Source organism: Notolepis coatsorum (assembly GCF_963971535.1).
Source record: "Notolepis coatsorum genome assembly, chromosome: 12".
NCBI lineage: Eukaryota > Metazoa > Chordata > Actinopteri > Aulopiformes > Paralepididae > Notolepis > Notolepis coatsorum.
Genome location: NC_140176.1, coordinates 42,729,858 through 42,746,888, shown reverse-complemented (window position 1 = coordinate 42,746,888; position 17,031 = coordinate 42,729,858). Strand labels below are relative to the sequence as shown.

General features: G+C 44.0%; 1 protein-coding gene across 1 annotated transcript in view; it reads left to right on the top strand.

The window, feature by feature from the left end:
* ube3c (ubiquitin protein ligase E3C) overlaps positions 1-17,031 on the top strand; it is a gene marked incomplete at its 3' end in the record, with an annotated part of 124,468 nt that overhangs the window by 25,573 nt on the left and 81,864 nt on the right. The window lies entirely within an intron of this gene.

Below are 17,031 nucleotides of genomic sequence, written 5' to 3'. Positions count from 1 at the left end.
ACACACACGACACACAATAGCCTACTCAGTCACTATATACAAACAAACAGAAATCAGATTTCGAGCAGAGCAATAATGAAAAGCACAACAAAACAGGTAGCGAGCGACCCAGCAAATAATAAACATCACTCACCACGACGTCAGCAACGCGTTGAACAACTTTAACAAAACTTCAACCGGCTACATGATCCAAGTACAAATAAAACGTTCGCCAACTGGCTATATTCCAACACAACCAATCGAGTTGTCCCCGGCCTGAGTTCTCCCTGCGCGCTGCGGTAATTACATCCAAATGTTTCTCTGATGACAGCTTGGTGCAAAAGCTAAAACGAATCTTAAAAACGAAGGTTATCCTATAACCCTAGTTACCGGTATATAAAAAAAAAAACGCAAAAAAACGCAAAAAAAAATTAAACTAAAAAAAAAAAAAACGGCGGTGCCCGGGCCCGGCCGAGCCCGAATTATTTATTAAAAAAAAAAGCCCTACCCAGCCCGAACCCGCCGGGCTGGGCCGGGCCCCGTCGGGCCTGGGCAAGGTTGCAGTGCACTAGTTCACGTCAACGTTCACGCACACAATACAAGCTTACCTAGGATTTGACTTGATTCAACAACAAAGCAGTCGGGGCAATGGCAAGCCGAAAACGGTCGCAAGTGTGGTTACACTTTACAAAGCTAGATGCAGACAACACTCGCTGCAATATTATATATATATTAACATTGTTCTAAATAAATAATAATGATAATAAATAATTAGAAGTTTGGAAAAATGTTTTACAACTCAGGTAGGTAGATTCCATTTTTAGAGACTAAAATACCCAAACATTTACCATTGGGTACCGGTATCGATTCACAGGTAGCGGTATCGGTTCAAATGTGAACGGTACCCAACCCTAGTACACACACATACACACAGGTTACGACACGCTAACTTTAGATACGTTATTCTGCAGTGAAGATTGATAGGAGGCGCTGTGACTCACTGAAAACCCACCTCATTGACGAAACCGACATATGCCATAGAAATATCAGGAATGTCGATTTCAATATTGTAAATGAGCATATACACAAAAGCACCTTAACACATTGGGTGCCAATGACGAGAAATCTCGTTGTTGGCCGCCATGCGTTGTGTGCCAATGACGAGAAATCTTGTTATTTAATCGTTATTTCTTTTATTAGCGATATCTATTCATTTTTCATCCATCCAGCCTCACGTTATCATTGGGAATGGCTCTGAGCTCGAAAAGGGGAAATACCGCCCCCTATCGTCTCCCGGATGGTATTGCACCCATTGGAATGGAGTCGATGGGAATGCATCAGAAAAAAAAACTCCGGGCTCCACATTTTACTTCTGAGGCATGTAACCTGAGACTAATGCATCCACTGAGGGCACTGGAAGAAACGTCGATTTATGTGTTTCGAGGTACAACGTTGGATCAATAAACGCGATCGATATTTGGAATGGCGATCAGGAATTGGATTAATATTTTTGCAGAACATCTGATCTGAGGTAAGGACTTTCTTTTACCAGTATTGCGTTAATCAGAGTTTTTTTCACAGCGTTCACAATGTGTCTCCTGTGTGTGTACAGTGTGTGCGTAACGTTAGTGCCAGGCACGGCATAGATAATCGATTTTTCAGCCCGCTTCTCTAGCGTGCATAAGTACCGTACTTTTCGCACTATAAGCCGCACCCGACTATAAGCCGCAGCAGCTAAATTGAATGATGTGTACATATATAAGCCGCACTGGACTATAAGCCGCATGTGTTTTAATGTTTAATTACCATATGTAAGGAGTGGAGCCTGCGGCTTAATTTGACTCAACACGGGAAACCTCACCCGGCCACGGAAAGGATTGACAGATTGATTGCTCTTTCTCTATTCTGTGAGTGGTGGTGCATGGCCGTTCTTATATTGAGCTTTAAGTTCCCACCTCTACAGAGAATGACTCCCATTGGGACACGATACTGTCGGACAAATAACATTAACTCATTTACAAGTTGTATTAAGTTTAGCAAATAAGGGAACAGATAAATAACATTTCAATGCAGTAAAAAAAGCAATATTTCGATTTTCGGGTTTTGTCCACATATAAGCCGCACCGTTATATAAGCCGCAGGGTCGAAAAATGAGGAAAAAAGCCGCGGCTTATAGTCCGAAAAGTACGGTACACATATACTATCGATAATCTAGCGTTTATTTGAAAACGATTCATAAATCAGCCGGAAAATGACAACGTGTTGTGTGTATTCCAGTAAATGGCTATTACTGCAGAATCTTTTTTTCTTTCTAGAAATGTCCAAAACTATACTCGTATTCAAAACGGTATAAAACGGAAATGTACTGATAAAGAAACTATCCATTTCGTACATGTTGACTGCAAGCAAGTCATTGATAAGCGATGGGTGTATTAGACCCATAGCCAAAAAAATATTTTTGATCCACTTTTTCTCCTTGTTTTAATTTTTTTTCTCCCATCCCAATTTCACTGTTTCCAATTCTCCACTCCCTTGTCTTGAACGTTGCTCGCATATGCCCCCCACAGGTCGGTCGTAGGGAGGATAGAAGCCTTGCATCACGTGTCCCCTCCGGTACACGAGGAGGCAGCCTGTCACATCTTTTCACCTGCCAGCGCTGACTCTCATTGGCGAGGTGTAACGTGTGGGAGGCTCACACTATCTCCACTATTTCCTGTCTCTGCTGTGCTGGCGTCCCCTAACCGACCTGTAGGAGTCGCTGTCCACAACGTCCAGATTACCACCCATCAACTTCCACCCGCTGACTCTGCCAATTGAGCCAGTATGGCGGCCGGCCCAAGCCGGAGGCAACGCCGACAGCCGGATTTGAACCCGGTGTCTTTTGTGTTGGTGACGAGCACAATGTCCGCTGCGCCACCCAGCCGCACCACCCATAGCCATAATTTAAGATATAGTTTAAGCATTCGCAAATGTGCTCGTCCTCTCATTGATTAGAGTGGTGGCAACCAAGCGATAATTCGTCATTCCTCGTTAGCACCCAATGTGTTAAGTGACTTTACACACCACACTAGCACACTTTTTTTTTATCCACTTTTTCTCCTCATTTTTAAATTTTTTCTCCCATCCCAATTTCGCCTCGCCAATTCTCCCTTCAATTCTCCCCTCCCCTGTCTCGAACGTTGCTAGACCATGCCTCCCACTGGTCGGCTGCAATATGGACGAAGCCTTGCATCACGTGTCCCCTCCAGTACATGAGGAGGCCGCTGTCGCATCTTTTTCACCTGTACAGCGCGATCTCTCAGTGGCGAGGAGTAACGCGTGGGACGTGGGAGGCTCACGCTGCCCCCGTTGCTTCCTGATTCTGCTGTACAGGCGCACCAACCGACCTGTAGGAGTCTCTGTCCACAACGTCCGATCCCCACCCACCGGCTTTCCCACCCCTAACACTGCCAATTGTGTTAGTATGAACGACCAGCCAAGCCGGTAGCAACGCCGAGAGCTGGTTTTTCAAATCAAGCGGCAGGGTGGGGGTTGGGGGGGAGCAGAGAACTACGCCTTCTCTTCTGAGTAGATCACATAGTTGTCATGACTGATGAGTGACAGAGGTGGTGAGAGAAAGTGAATGAAATCAACATACCGGTAGCCAACATTTTAGCACAACAGTTAGGACATCATTATCTCAGAAGGGACAGAAAACACCTCCAGGCACGGCAGGCACTGCAGCACTCTTTCCCAGGCGGAAGAGGGAATCTGGGTCAAGGTTGGTAGCTAAATCGTCTTGATGGAGCTTGGTTTGAGATAGAGCAGACGACCCCAGATAGATTAACATTGGCGAGCAGAAAGGTAAGCGTCTCACGTTTAGCTGGCATCTAATGTAGCCACTGAACTCTGTTTCATCTGTTATCTATTTCATTTTTTTGCCTTTTCTCACATCCCTCAATTTAGTCGTTGCCTATTTACTCCTGGTCATTACCCTACTATCGGTCTAGGGAGGGTGTAGACTACAACACGTTACCCTACTGTCGGTCTAGGGAGGGTGTAGAGTAGACTACCACACACCTTCTCCGATACATGTGGAGCCGTTTCTTTTCACCTGACAGTGGGGAGTTTCACTGGGAGGACATAACACGCACGGAGGTGCATGCCATCTCCCCAAGATCCCCTCCTTGCTGAACAGGCGGTGACCAGTAGGAGTCACTATTGCAACGACCAGGTCTCATACCCCAATCGCGAACACTGCCAATTGTGTTCATAGGGACGACTGACCGCGCCGGAGGTACCGCTGCCGGGAATTGAACCCTGGTCTCTGCAGTGGTAGGCTAGTGCTTAGTATTCGACACTACCCAGCCGCTCCTGTTATCTATTTTCCAACCACTTGTGGCCAACAGCCAGGGAAGTGACCACAAACACTCATCTGCTTGACTTCTAAACCCATGAAATAGTAGCTAAGCTAACCTAGGGAGGCTATTTGAATTGGAATTGTTGTGCGTGTGCACCCTCTCTCACTCCTTTCATTAGCCTCCCCCCGGTTCTCCTGGCAGCGTGTCGAAGTGTCCTTGAGCAAGACACTTAACCCCTAGTCTTGCGTAGCCAGACCTCTCTCCACACTACGTTAGCGCTGTACCAGTGCCAGAGAGAGGTCTGGCTGAACCTATTATCATTCAGCTATAGGGGGAAAAACACTCTGGCTTGTTTGTATTTCTTTAAACCAATCACAATCATCATGGGCGGCGCTGAGCAGCAACGGTGCCCTTGCAAAATAGTGTCACAGATAGCGGAAAGGGAGGAGAATTCCGACTGAAATAGTCGGCCAATGCCGTGCTTGTACCCCCAGTCCCATGGTGCTGATCCAGACTACTTAACCCCTAACTGTTCCCGATGAGCAGGTTGGCACCTTGCATGGTTGCCTCCGCCATCGGTGTGTGAATGTGAGGCATAAGTTGTAAAGTGCTTTGGATAAATGCATAATGCAGGCCATTTACACATGTGATAGCCTACATAGTTAATGTTATTTGCTTGTGGCTTTGTGGAGCAACATGAGGCAGATTCCTAAAATAGCTATGAAGTCTTCCATGCTTGTATGGCATACTGTATTTGAAAGCACTTATAAATCTAAACCAAGCCATAGCCAGACCTTGACTGTTATTACTTAATTGCATCTGTCTTCCCGCAGTGATTGTATCATCTTGCTATTATCTAAGTTGGATGGTGATAACTACACAAACGAATAGCCGGTTTAATTATCATCACCATTACGCTGCCACGACCAACACAGTAATATGAAGCATTGTTAATTAAGGAGACTTCAAATAACTTAAACATATGGATAAAATTACACTTGAACTGTAAGTAGCTACTCTTGTCTGTTTCTACCTGCGGTAGTTCTTGTTTTGAAATCTATGACGTGATTGATTGATTGATTTAAAACTTTATTAACAGATTGCAGAATGGGTACAATACAGTACGGCTCAATACACACAATTGTTAAGGGGATGCAGACCAGAGAAAGACTTTCGTCTTGTTTACATCAGGGTCCCCCATTTTCAATTCATCATAACATTTATGACATACACGACATACAGATATACAGTACTGTTACATCTAGACATTTATGACATACAAGATATACAAATATACAGTACTGTTTAAGAGACAGAGTTTCTAGGCGGTCAGGTGGCGTAGCAGAGATTGCGTTCGTCACCAACACCGGAGACGCTGGATTCGCCTGTTCGACGTTGTCACCAGCTTGGCTGGCCGTTCACACTAATACAATTGGCAGTATTAGAGGGTGGGAAAGCTGGCGGGGTGGGTCCGGGTCGTTGTAAACAGCGACTCCTACAGTTCGGTCGGGGAGCCTGCTCAGCGCGGATAGGATCTAAGGGGGGTAGTGTGATCCTTCCACACGTTACACCCTCTCAGTGAGAGTCCGCGCTGCCAGGTGAAAAGAAGCGGTTGATTGGCTAGACGTGTGTCGGAGGAAGCACGTGATAGCCTCCACTCTCCCAGACTGACTGTGGGGGATAAGTGTGCAGCGACCAGGAAGGGGATTGGGAATTGGCATAACGACTAACATTGAGATGGAAGAAAAATCTGAGGAAAAAGGAGGGGGGAAAAGATCAATTAAAAAAAAAAGAGACAGAGTTTTTAAAAGAGAATATATACATTTGAGGGGGAAGAAACTGTACATTGGAGGGGGTTGGTTGGGGGGGGGGGGGTTTGGACATTTACCGGGGCCAGTTTCGAATTGCAGCCTCCCGTAGGTGCTCTTTGAGAGTGGTTTTGAAGGTGGGTAGGGATTCACATTCTTTTACGGCTGTGGGTAGGGCGTTCCACATTGTTGTGGCATAATTGCTAAACGTGTTTAGTCCCTTGTTTGAGCCGATGCTGCGTTGAACATGATTTGTGGAGCTCCCTCTGGTGTTGTGGTTGTGGTATTCACTGACCTTTGGGAAGTATTTTGACATGTACATGGGTATCTTAGTGGTGTAGTGTATCTTGTAGACCAGGCCCATTGCAAGTTGCTGTACTCTGTCGTCTACTCTAAGCCATCCTAGGTTGTCAAAATGGGCAGGGGTGAGGTGGGTTTTAGGAGTAAGGTCAAGCAGTAGTCTGACCAGTTTGTTTTGTGATGTTTGTAATCTTGTTTTTAGTGCCTTTGAGGTGCTTTGGTACCATGAGGTGCAAGTATAATCGTAGTACCCTTGAACGAGTGCTCCTGTTAGTCTTCTTCAGGGTATTCTTGTTTACCAGAGAGGAGATCCGGTACAAGAATCTAGTTCGTTGGTTGACTTTTTGTCACAGGAAAGATTTGCCTCTAGGATGGAACCCAGGTATGTAATTTCATCTTTCCTTGTAACAATATTGTCACCCACTGTAACAGAGAAGCCGTTGGCCTTGCTGAGTTTGTCATTTGATCCAAAGAGAATGGACTCTGTTTTACCCAGTGAATAAGTGGTGAGGAGACGGTGAATAAGCCGTCACCTCACTGACGTGTTCATAGTGATCGAAGAATATAACGGTGCCAAGAAAACGATCTCCTTTCATCATTTGCTCTCCTTGAGGGAACGCTTTCTACAGTCATAACACGGGAGTCGATGCAGGCCTCAAGAGCCCAGCCTGGTTTTCCTGGGCCAGCCTCATTTTCAGTTTTTACGACAGCGGCGGCGGCGGCATGAATATAAAGCGCGTGGAGACTCCGCGCCGCGGCTCCCGAGGTAATCCTTTGAGACGTCGTAGTTAAACTCTCAGTTTACAGATTGATGGCGGAACGTAAAAACATGTCAGCGGGATCCTAATTTTAGAGAGATCCGAGGGCCCTTTGTTTAATCCAGCCGTCCTGCATGGGTCTCGTTGGGATGGCCCCCCCGATAATGACGAATGGAAATGAGGAGTGGCCTGGACGTGGTATCGTCTGCGTGTATTGTTACGGCCCTGGCCGAGGGGAACCTGGGCCCCCGGGCCCCCACTCTTCCAACTCCCAAGGACAGCCATGAAACCAAAAGGTCAAAGTAGCAGTTTATTGATTATTTATAATGTAACATCATGTTTGAATTCCATCCCTCCCAATTTGTAGTGTCCTTAACTTAATTTTTATCCCCCCCCCCATTTCCCCCCAAATTTCCCTCAACATGTGTAAAATGTTCCATGTCGTATATTTCCTCCACTATAGCCAACCACAGCAGTTTATTGATTTATCTTTTTAAACTTCAGAGCAGAGCGGTGCCCAAACAAAACAACCATAACTTAACCTCTTAACTGGCAGCAACCCGGCCCGGCACCTCTTGAGGACGATTTGCCCACCGGCGTGACACGCCACTTTGTCGACCTCTAGCGGCTCGGGTCTCTATTTCTTTTATACAATATATATATAGAATTAAAGCCCTATTTGTTGCCTGTCGATTGCCCTTTTAGGCGACAAAATCCGTTCAGCGGTTCTCAAGTTACATGCTGGTATGTGAGGCGTGAGCCAAAGTACACGGCAGAGCTTTTATTTTTTCCTATTACTACCCCCGACTCCCGGGGCTCTAGCTCCGTCAATCATTTGGCGATCTTGAAAATTATTGGACAGGGTTGTAGCCAATGAGTGTGGGTTTCCAATGATGCCCCACGTGCCGCCGAATGAATTGAAGGCAATGAGGAAATGGTTTACTGGAGAGCTTTTAAAAAATCTTTTTTTACAGTTTACCAAAATCGCTCCTAATCACTCATTTCTGAACGGATGTTTCCAAATACTGGAAATACTATATTATGTTGCAACTACTACAGAAATACGTGAGTAACACGTTTTTCTACAATTCAAGTTCAGACCTATGTTACTCTATTTTATTAGCACTAAAAGTGATCTTTCTTTATTGTATCAAAAACTTCAGAATGTTATCTTTCAAAAGAGACCAGGCTTATTTATGTATGTGCTATAAGTATACAGAAATACAAAATCTAGCCCCTACAAACTTCTAAATAGAAAACATAATAATAATAATAAAAATAAAAAAAATATATATACAAAAGAAAACATGGCTTCTCCCTCTAACTGGCTGCTACTTGACTATTTGAAATTAATAGACAGATTATATACAATTACTAGAAAGGTTATTTACATACAGTATGTTTTAAAGAGACAAATACATACTCTATACTACCGCTATAACCTTTCAGCACAGATCACTTAATACTTGAAAATGAAAGGCATGGCTTAGTCACCAGCATCACACAATATTACAAAATCAGCACTACAAGATCAAAACACAAATCATATTGTTGGGAGTGGAGGACTTGACAGCTGGAGTTTAAATCTGCTCGCTGGACCAATCGGCTCCTCTGTGAATCAAGCCTCCGGCCAATCGGACCACATATACACACACACACCAATTGCTCACACTGGGGAGGAAAGGGAGCAGGTTAAACTGACACAATACATTTTCCACAATAAATGACCCAAGGGTCATAACAGTATGCAGGAGGAGATAGAGTTGGAAGCATGAAGACACGGAGCAGGTGGCGGGGGGCATGCAACGGACCCTGGGTGGACGACATCATGTGTCAAAATAGGGCTGGGCGATAAAACGATAACAATAATTATCGTGATATATATTTTTTTATGACTTATACTTTATTGAAGTTTTTTCTTTTTGCACACACAGGACATCAGAACAACACAAAGTAATGACATAACATGTGAATCAACATAGGTTGGGTCGGTCCTGAAAGACAACACACACATCTAGACCACTAACATCAAGACTACAATGACACCACCCCACAAAAAACACAAAACTAAGGCCCCGTTTAGACGGAAACGCTAGCAGGTGAATCCGCACAAATATTTTTACGGATGTGCCTTTCGTTTATACGGAAACAGCGTTTTTACGGGGTGAAACCGCAAAAAAGTGAGACTACCTTCCAGGGTGGAATTCCTAGAAACGCAAAAGCTTTGCGCTCTCGTCTAAACTGTTAAACCGTATAAATCTGTTAAAACGATGACGGCTCTGGTCGCGCGTACTGCTTACGTCACAGGTAGCAGGTATGCGCCAGTAGCCGAGACGTAAACAAAGCAAGTATGTCTGACTATCAACGGAGATCACCTGAAGGCTACATTGGCAGTACTTTTAAATACACAAGAATCTGTCCAATCACATTCCCCATCCACAGTCTGCGAATCAGAGGCAGAGTAGGGCGGGTCTTCACAGCACGTCATGTGACATGCGCCAATCGTGTGACAGCGGGGGTCCGTCGTTACAGCGTCGTCTGCACGGAGAATTCCACCCCAAAACGCTCGTCTAAACGTAAAATTAAAAGTGAAACCGCAAGATGACTTTTGCGGTTTCTGTTCACAAAACGCTCGTCTAAACGTAGCCTAAGAAATCGACTACATTAAACAGAAAATAAAACTACGTTAATACAAAGAACCCATCATGTCGACATATACATACATTTGTCAGGTATTTTTTCACCTAAGTTTCCTTATTCCTGAACCTGAACCGTACCCTCCACTCTCACAGGTCCAGTGTGATCCACAATAACTGTACCTTCGCCACTTTTACGCCTCCAAAGCCTATTTGCTAACAGTTGTACCAGAGATAATCATATGCTGCACCACCGCTGTCTTAGGCAAGTAGGTCCACCAACCCAGTTATAATGAGTGAAATTCCAGATATTTCCCCCATTTGCTAATGTATTTTTCTCCTTTCTCTACTAAACTAAAATATATCTTCTCATAGGCAGCTACCCTACCCAGTTCGCCACTCCACTCTCGAAATGATGGACCTTCTGGTGCCCTCCAGCCTCTCATTATTATCTGTCTGCCTATTATAATGCTAGTTTGTATCCAATCAGCTAGGGGCTTTGCCTACCCAGTTCGCCACTCCACTCTCGAAATGATGGACCTTCTGGTGCCCTCCAGCCTCTCATTATTATCCGTCTGCCTATTATAATGCTAGTTTGTATCCAATCAGCTAGGGGCTTTGCGATATGGCTAAGACTGCAGGGATCCCCCAGGATATATAAACCAGATCAGAACGCGTGAACACTTAAGGTAACTAACTTGCGTTCAGCGTTTCGTTCAGCGTTTCTCTGATTGGCCACGACGCCCACGTGACAGCACGCTAGCACGCCCCCTTATCCACGCCTGCTGCTCTGTGTATTGCAGCGCGCGGCAGAGGTCCCTGTGTGTTTTCGCCTTCCTCAATTTATACGCATGGAAGTATTGACTACGCCGTAACGAAAATATCGCGATTTATGTAGTCACTGTGTTGTTGTAGCCACCGGGTAAATCGCGATTTTTTTTATTTGTTTGTCATGACAAACCAATTACATAATCCAACATATGTGTAAAGGCACAACATATTCCAGTTAACTGTATCTTTTTTTAATGATTCGTTACGGCGCAATCAATACTTCCATGCATTCGGGACCTCCATGTTTTGGGGGTATTCATCAGACAAATCGGATCCGGGATTCGGCTCCCATCAGTCGGGCAAGAACTGCAGGTTTTCAGCCTCTCTCCTCTCTCCTGGAGCTTAAGGGGGAGCTTAGTATTCCTGCCTTTGAGGAGGTGGCTACAACAACACACAGTGACTACATGCAGTCACTGTGTGTTGTTGTAGCCACTGTGTAAAAATCGCGATTTTTTTATTTGTTTGTCATGACAAACCAATTACATAATCCAACATATGTGTAAAGGCACAACATATTCCAGTTAACGGTATCTTTTTTTAATGATTCGTTACGGCGCAATCAATACTTCCATGCATTCGGGACCTCCATGTTTTGGGGGTATTCATCAGACAAATCGGATCCGGGATTCGGCTCCCATCAGTCGGGCAAGAACTGCGGGTTTTCAGCCTCTCCTCTCTCCTGGAGCTTAAGGGGGAGCTTAGTATTCCTGCCTCTGAGGAGGTGGCTACAACAACACACAGTGACTACATGCAGTCACTGTGTGTTGTTGTAGCCACCGTGTAAAAATCGCGATTTTTTTTATTTGTTTGTCATGACAAACCAATTACATAATCCAACATATGTGTAAAGGCACAACATATTCCAGTTAACGGTATATTTTTTAATGATTCGTTACGGCGTAGTCAATACTTCCATGCGTATAAATTGAGGAAGGCGAGAACACACAGGGACCTCTGCCGCGCGCTGCAACACAGAGCGGCAGGCGTGGATAAGGGGGCGTGCTAGCGCGCGGTCACGTGGCCAAATGGCCAATCAGAGAAACGCTGAACGCAAGTTAGTTACCTTAAGCGTTCACGCGAGCAGAACTCATACTGATTCCCTGTGACCTCTGTGATGTAGTCATGGATGTTACTCCAGAAATCTCTGATTTTCGGACATGACCAAAGTGCATGGACTAGGTCCCCCTCCCCTGCCTGGCATTTCCAGCAGTCTGGATTCGCTTTCAGGCCCAGTCTATACATTCTAGAGGGGGTCCAATAGAAGCGGTGGAAGATCTTGAATTGTATTAACCTTGTTCTAATATCCCTGGACACCTGTTTGGGGATCCCCAAGATTATATCCCAGTCCTCCTCCTCAAAATGTGACCCCCAAGTCCTTTTCCCAGACTATTTTGAGAGCAGAGGAGATCCCACTGTCCTCCCTGTCGATAAACATGGAGTAATAGACAGAGGCCTCATGTCCCAACCCAGAAATAGCAAAAATCTTCTTAAGCAGAGCTGTACCCTGGGGGAGGGTCTTGTAGCGGTGGTCAGCCCAATATAATCAAAGTGTAAATGTTAGTGGTGCATTGGGCGCCAGACAGGCTAAAACCTGTCAATAAATTAAATAAGCAAAATTAAAGCTTACTGTTGTTACCGGTAGGGATGCCCCGATCACGTTTTTTGCCACCGATACCGATCACCGATCGTCATGAGCCATATCGGCCGATACCGATCCGATACCAATAGTTTTTGATTAAAAGAAATTAAACCTCCACTACAAAAAACAGCATGTGACAAGGTTTGAAATAAGAGGCAGGGAAATAATATATACTGTATTCAAAATAATCAAGTGCAAAACAGATACATAGAATACAAGTGAAAAATGGTAATAAGTAAAACAAAAACAGTCCAGATTGTGTGTGTGCTCAGTGATTGTGTGTTTGTGGGGGTAGCAGGCTGGGGTAGGCTGAAGTGGTGGCTGAGGACAGCTTGGAGATTGGTAGGGGGAAGCTGGTAGACCAGGTACACTGAAGATCTTGAGTGAAGGTGGTCAAGTCCGGGATAGTTGGTGGTTTGAAGAGACGGTTCATGGAAGGGGTTAACTTGCCAGCACTGGTGTCCTCTCTTTACAGGTGATACTCTCTTTGATCGGCCATGTTGTAGGCCACAGGATACATGAGGAGTCTGTCACCGTTTCCTCCAAATCGACTTGTTCTTTGCCTTCTTAACTCACATTTTCTTCTCAGTATTTCCCTTGCTCTGACTTCAATCCTCTCTCCTGCTCTGCGTCCTTGTGCTGCTCCACTTGCTCTGCTTCACTCTGCTCTGCTGCCCATGCTGCAATCAACTCAGCTGAGTCCTATATGGCAATTAGACTGCCTGCCTTAAAGGGGCAGTGCCAATAGGCTACTCTGCTACAGTCTCTGGAGAGCCAAATATGCTTATGAGAAGATGCCTCAATTGTAAATATCTCAAATTGATTGTTGGACCAGTTTTTCAAAGGATTTTAATGCATCGTCTTCATAGAGGTCCCCCAGGGTGAGGATGCCTTTGTCTATCCATTCCTTCCACATAAAGGGGGATCTGCCTATACACAGTTTGGGGTTAGCCCATATACCTGCTGATAGGCTTAAATTTGGATTAATATGGAAGATGCGGGATACTTTCTTCCATACGGCCTGTAAGTGAGAGATAATAGGGTGAGTTCGAGCAGTTGGTGGTAATTTAGCTGTGATATACGACAGTGGGGGCAGCAGTGTATATACCGACTGTTCCATTATGTACCATGGAGGCGCTCTCTCAGGGGGCAGGGCCCACTGTGTCATATGCCTGAAACTGTAAGCGTAATGATGAGTAATAATTTGGGGAGACCCAGACCACCTCTGTCCACAGGCTGTTGTAGTTTACCAATACGCATCCTGGGTCTTTACCGTTCCACAGGAATGTGTTGCATATTCTGTCAAAATTGTTTGAAATACTTGCTAGGTATTGCTATCGGCAGTGACTGGAGGAGGTAGTTTACTCTGGGAATGCAGTTCATCTTAAAGGAAAACTGCAACACTTTTGGAAATTAGCTTATTTAACATCTTCCCTGGAGTTAGACAAGAAGATGCATACTTTTTTGTCTCTGTGCATGCATTAGGCTTAGGGAACAGCCGCTCCGTTAGCGTAGCTTAGCTTCATCCCTGGAAGTGGGTCAGGGTTGTAGCCTGACATTCCCTACAGTGCCCTACAGTCACGAAATACATTCCAAATACAACTCCAAAACGTTCCTGTAAACATGTTGTGACCTGTGTATTTACCACATGGAGAAATAAAAAAATAATTGAATTAGACTACCAGTATTACGTTTTCTAAGCAAATATACTCGGAACAATTTTTTGCCTAACCACTCGTCTCTGGGCGCAGTCAGTGATTTCAACGTGTCGCCGTGTTTGTTGACATTCTTCATTCAAAGGATCCGAACCGATTGAAGTTTATGGATACCATGACTTAAAATCCTCTTACCTTGACGATTAAAAGCCTCCCCAATTTAGAAAACAGTATTCCAATGGCTGGTCTTGATAGGCTGCTAGCTAACGGAGCTAACCAACAAACACAGAACCGGACGGACACTAAAGTAAATAACGAGAGCAATTACTTCCTTTCTGGGGGGTTTCAAAATAAAAGAGCGACGTCTATAGCAGCGGAATATGTTTATTTTGTACATTATCTAACGTTAACACGAACCTAAACTAACGTTACAACTAACCTAAAGTTAGTTTAGGTTCGTGTTAACGTTAGATAATGTACAAAATAAACGTATTCCGCTGCTATAGACGTCGCTCTTTTATTTTGAAACCCCCCAGAAAGGAAGTCATTATATTTGATTTTGTGTCCGCCCGGTTCTGTGTTTGTTGGTTAGCTCCGTTAGCTAGCAGCCTATCAAGACCAGCCATTGGAATACTGTTTTCTAAATTGGGGAGGCTTTTAATCGTCAAGGTAAGAGGATTTTAAGTCATGGTATCCATAAACTTCAATCGGTTCGGATCCTTTGAATGAATGAGTGTCAACAAACACAGCGACACGTTGAAATCACTGACTGCGCCCAGAGACGAGTGGTTTGGCAAAAAGAAATTCCGAGTATATTTGCTTAGAAAACGTAATTGTCGAATTCAATTATTTTTTTATTTCTCCACGTGGTAAATACATAGGTCACAACATGTTTACAGGAACGTTTTGGAGTTGTATTTGGAGTGTATTTCGTGACTGTAGGGCACTGTAGGGAACGTCAGGCTACAACTCTGACCAACTTCCAGGAATGAAGCTAAGCTACGCTAACGGAGCGGCTGTTCCCTAAGCCTAATGCATGCACAGAGACAAAAAAGGTATGTATCTTCTTGTCTAACTCCAGGGAAGATGTTAAATAAGCTAATTTCCCAAAATATTGGAGTTTTCCTTTAAGAACATTGACCTTGCCCAATAGTGACAAGAAAAGGGGAGCCCATCTCTCCACATCCGCTGACATTTTACCTAGTAGTGGGTCAAAGTTGACCCTAACAATGTCATTTATTTGCCTGGGGAAAAGGATCCCTAGATACCGAATACCCTTTTCAGGCTACTGAAAAGAGCCATCTTTAAATAATGATTTGGGCAGGGTGCGAAATTAACGGGGGCTCGGGGCAAAATGCCTGTGAAAATGGACAAAATGCCCTCGAAAATCATTTAAGGGGGGCACAAAATGCCCCCGACAGTTTACTGGTGCGGGAGCTTGGTGCTGGATTAGCGAGAGGCGTGCAGCTGCAGAGCCGCAGAGCTCACAGTTGTGCCCGCACAGTGCAGCAGTGGAGGTTTCTCCATGACAACACGTGAAACACAAATTCACTCATAATTCATAATTATTATTAATTTACATATATATATATATATATATTTATTATTATTATTATTATTATTATTATTATTATTATTATTATTATTATTATTATTATTATTATTATTATTATTTATTATTTATTATATAAAAAAAATTTCAGTGCATTTTTTCTTTCTTCAAAAATGGCCAAAATTGACAGCTCTGAGCAGGTCTGCACTGCAGTAATGACTGCAGTATATTCGTGCAGATGGCTGCACAGGTTGACCCAGGATTAAATAAATAATAAATAATAGCCAATCAAAATAGGCTATTAACGTCATCTAAGCACGGTCTGTGCAGTTAAACTCTTGCCATTGAATGGGGGATTGAATGATTGACAGCCCTTGACATCCAATACACGGAGGTTGAATATGATTGGCAGCCTTGAAAATCCAATCAGAGGTTGCTGCATTGCAGAGTCAAAACGGGTCCAGCTGCAGGTCCGTAGGTTAGGTTTAGCTGGGGCCAATCTCAAGTTTCTTTATTAGTTGTCATACAGAAGTACAGAATACTTTTATACAAAATGTAACAGAAAGAAGCATTTTGTATAAAAGTATTCTGTACTTCTGTATGACAACTAATAAAGAAACTTGAGAAACTTGAGATTGGCCCGAGCTAAACCTAACCTACGGAGCTGCAGCTGGACTGTTTTGACTGTGTGCAGCATTGAAAGAGCAAGGATAGTTTAGTAAGCTGTACAGCTGTAACACAGTAGGGCAGGCTAAATTAAACTTTGCGCCAACATTAGGACCGAAGTATAAACCAGCAACTGAGCAACATGAAGAAGTGGACTTATGCATCTGGATCAGAAAAAAAGTTGTGGATGAAAAAGTAAGTAGGCTACAGTGTTTGTAAAAGCTTGTATGCTAACAGTAGCTAGCCAGCTTAGCCTACATCACAATGATGATCACCAAGCTAACTTACTGTACACACTGTAGGGCTGGGCAATTAATCGAAACAGAATCGCGATATCGATTCATAGACCTATGTAATCTCATTTCTAAGTTATGACGATTTTTCTTTTATTAAAAAAAAAGTTATAATTTTTTCTTTCTTTTTCAAACTTTTAAAATTATTTTATCTGGGTTGAACATGATTTGTGGAACTCCCTCTGGTGTTGTGGTCGTGGTATTCACTGACCTTTGGGAAGTATTTCGACATGCACATGGGTGTCTTAGTGGTGTAGTGTATCTTGTAGACCAGGCCCATTGCAAGTTGCTGTACTCTGTCGTCTACTCTAAGCCATCCTAGGTTGTCAAAGTGGCCAGGGGTGAGGTGGGTTTTAGGAGTAAGGTCAAGCAGTAGTCTGACCAGTTTGTTTTGTGATGTTTGTAATCTTGTTTTTAGTGCCTTTGAGGTGCTTTGGTACCATGAGGTGCAAGCATAGTCGTAGTACCCTTGAATGAGTGCTCCTGTTAGAGTCTTCAAGGTATTCTTGTTTACCAGAGAGGAAATCCGGTACAGGAATCTAGTTCGTTGGTTGACTTAGTTTTATTACATTGG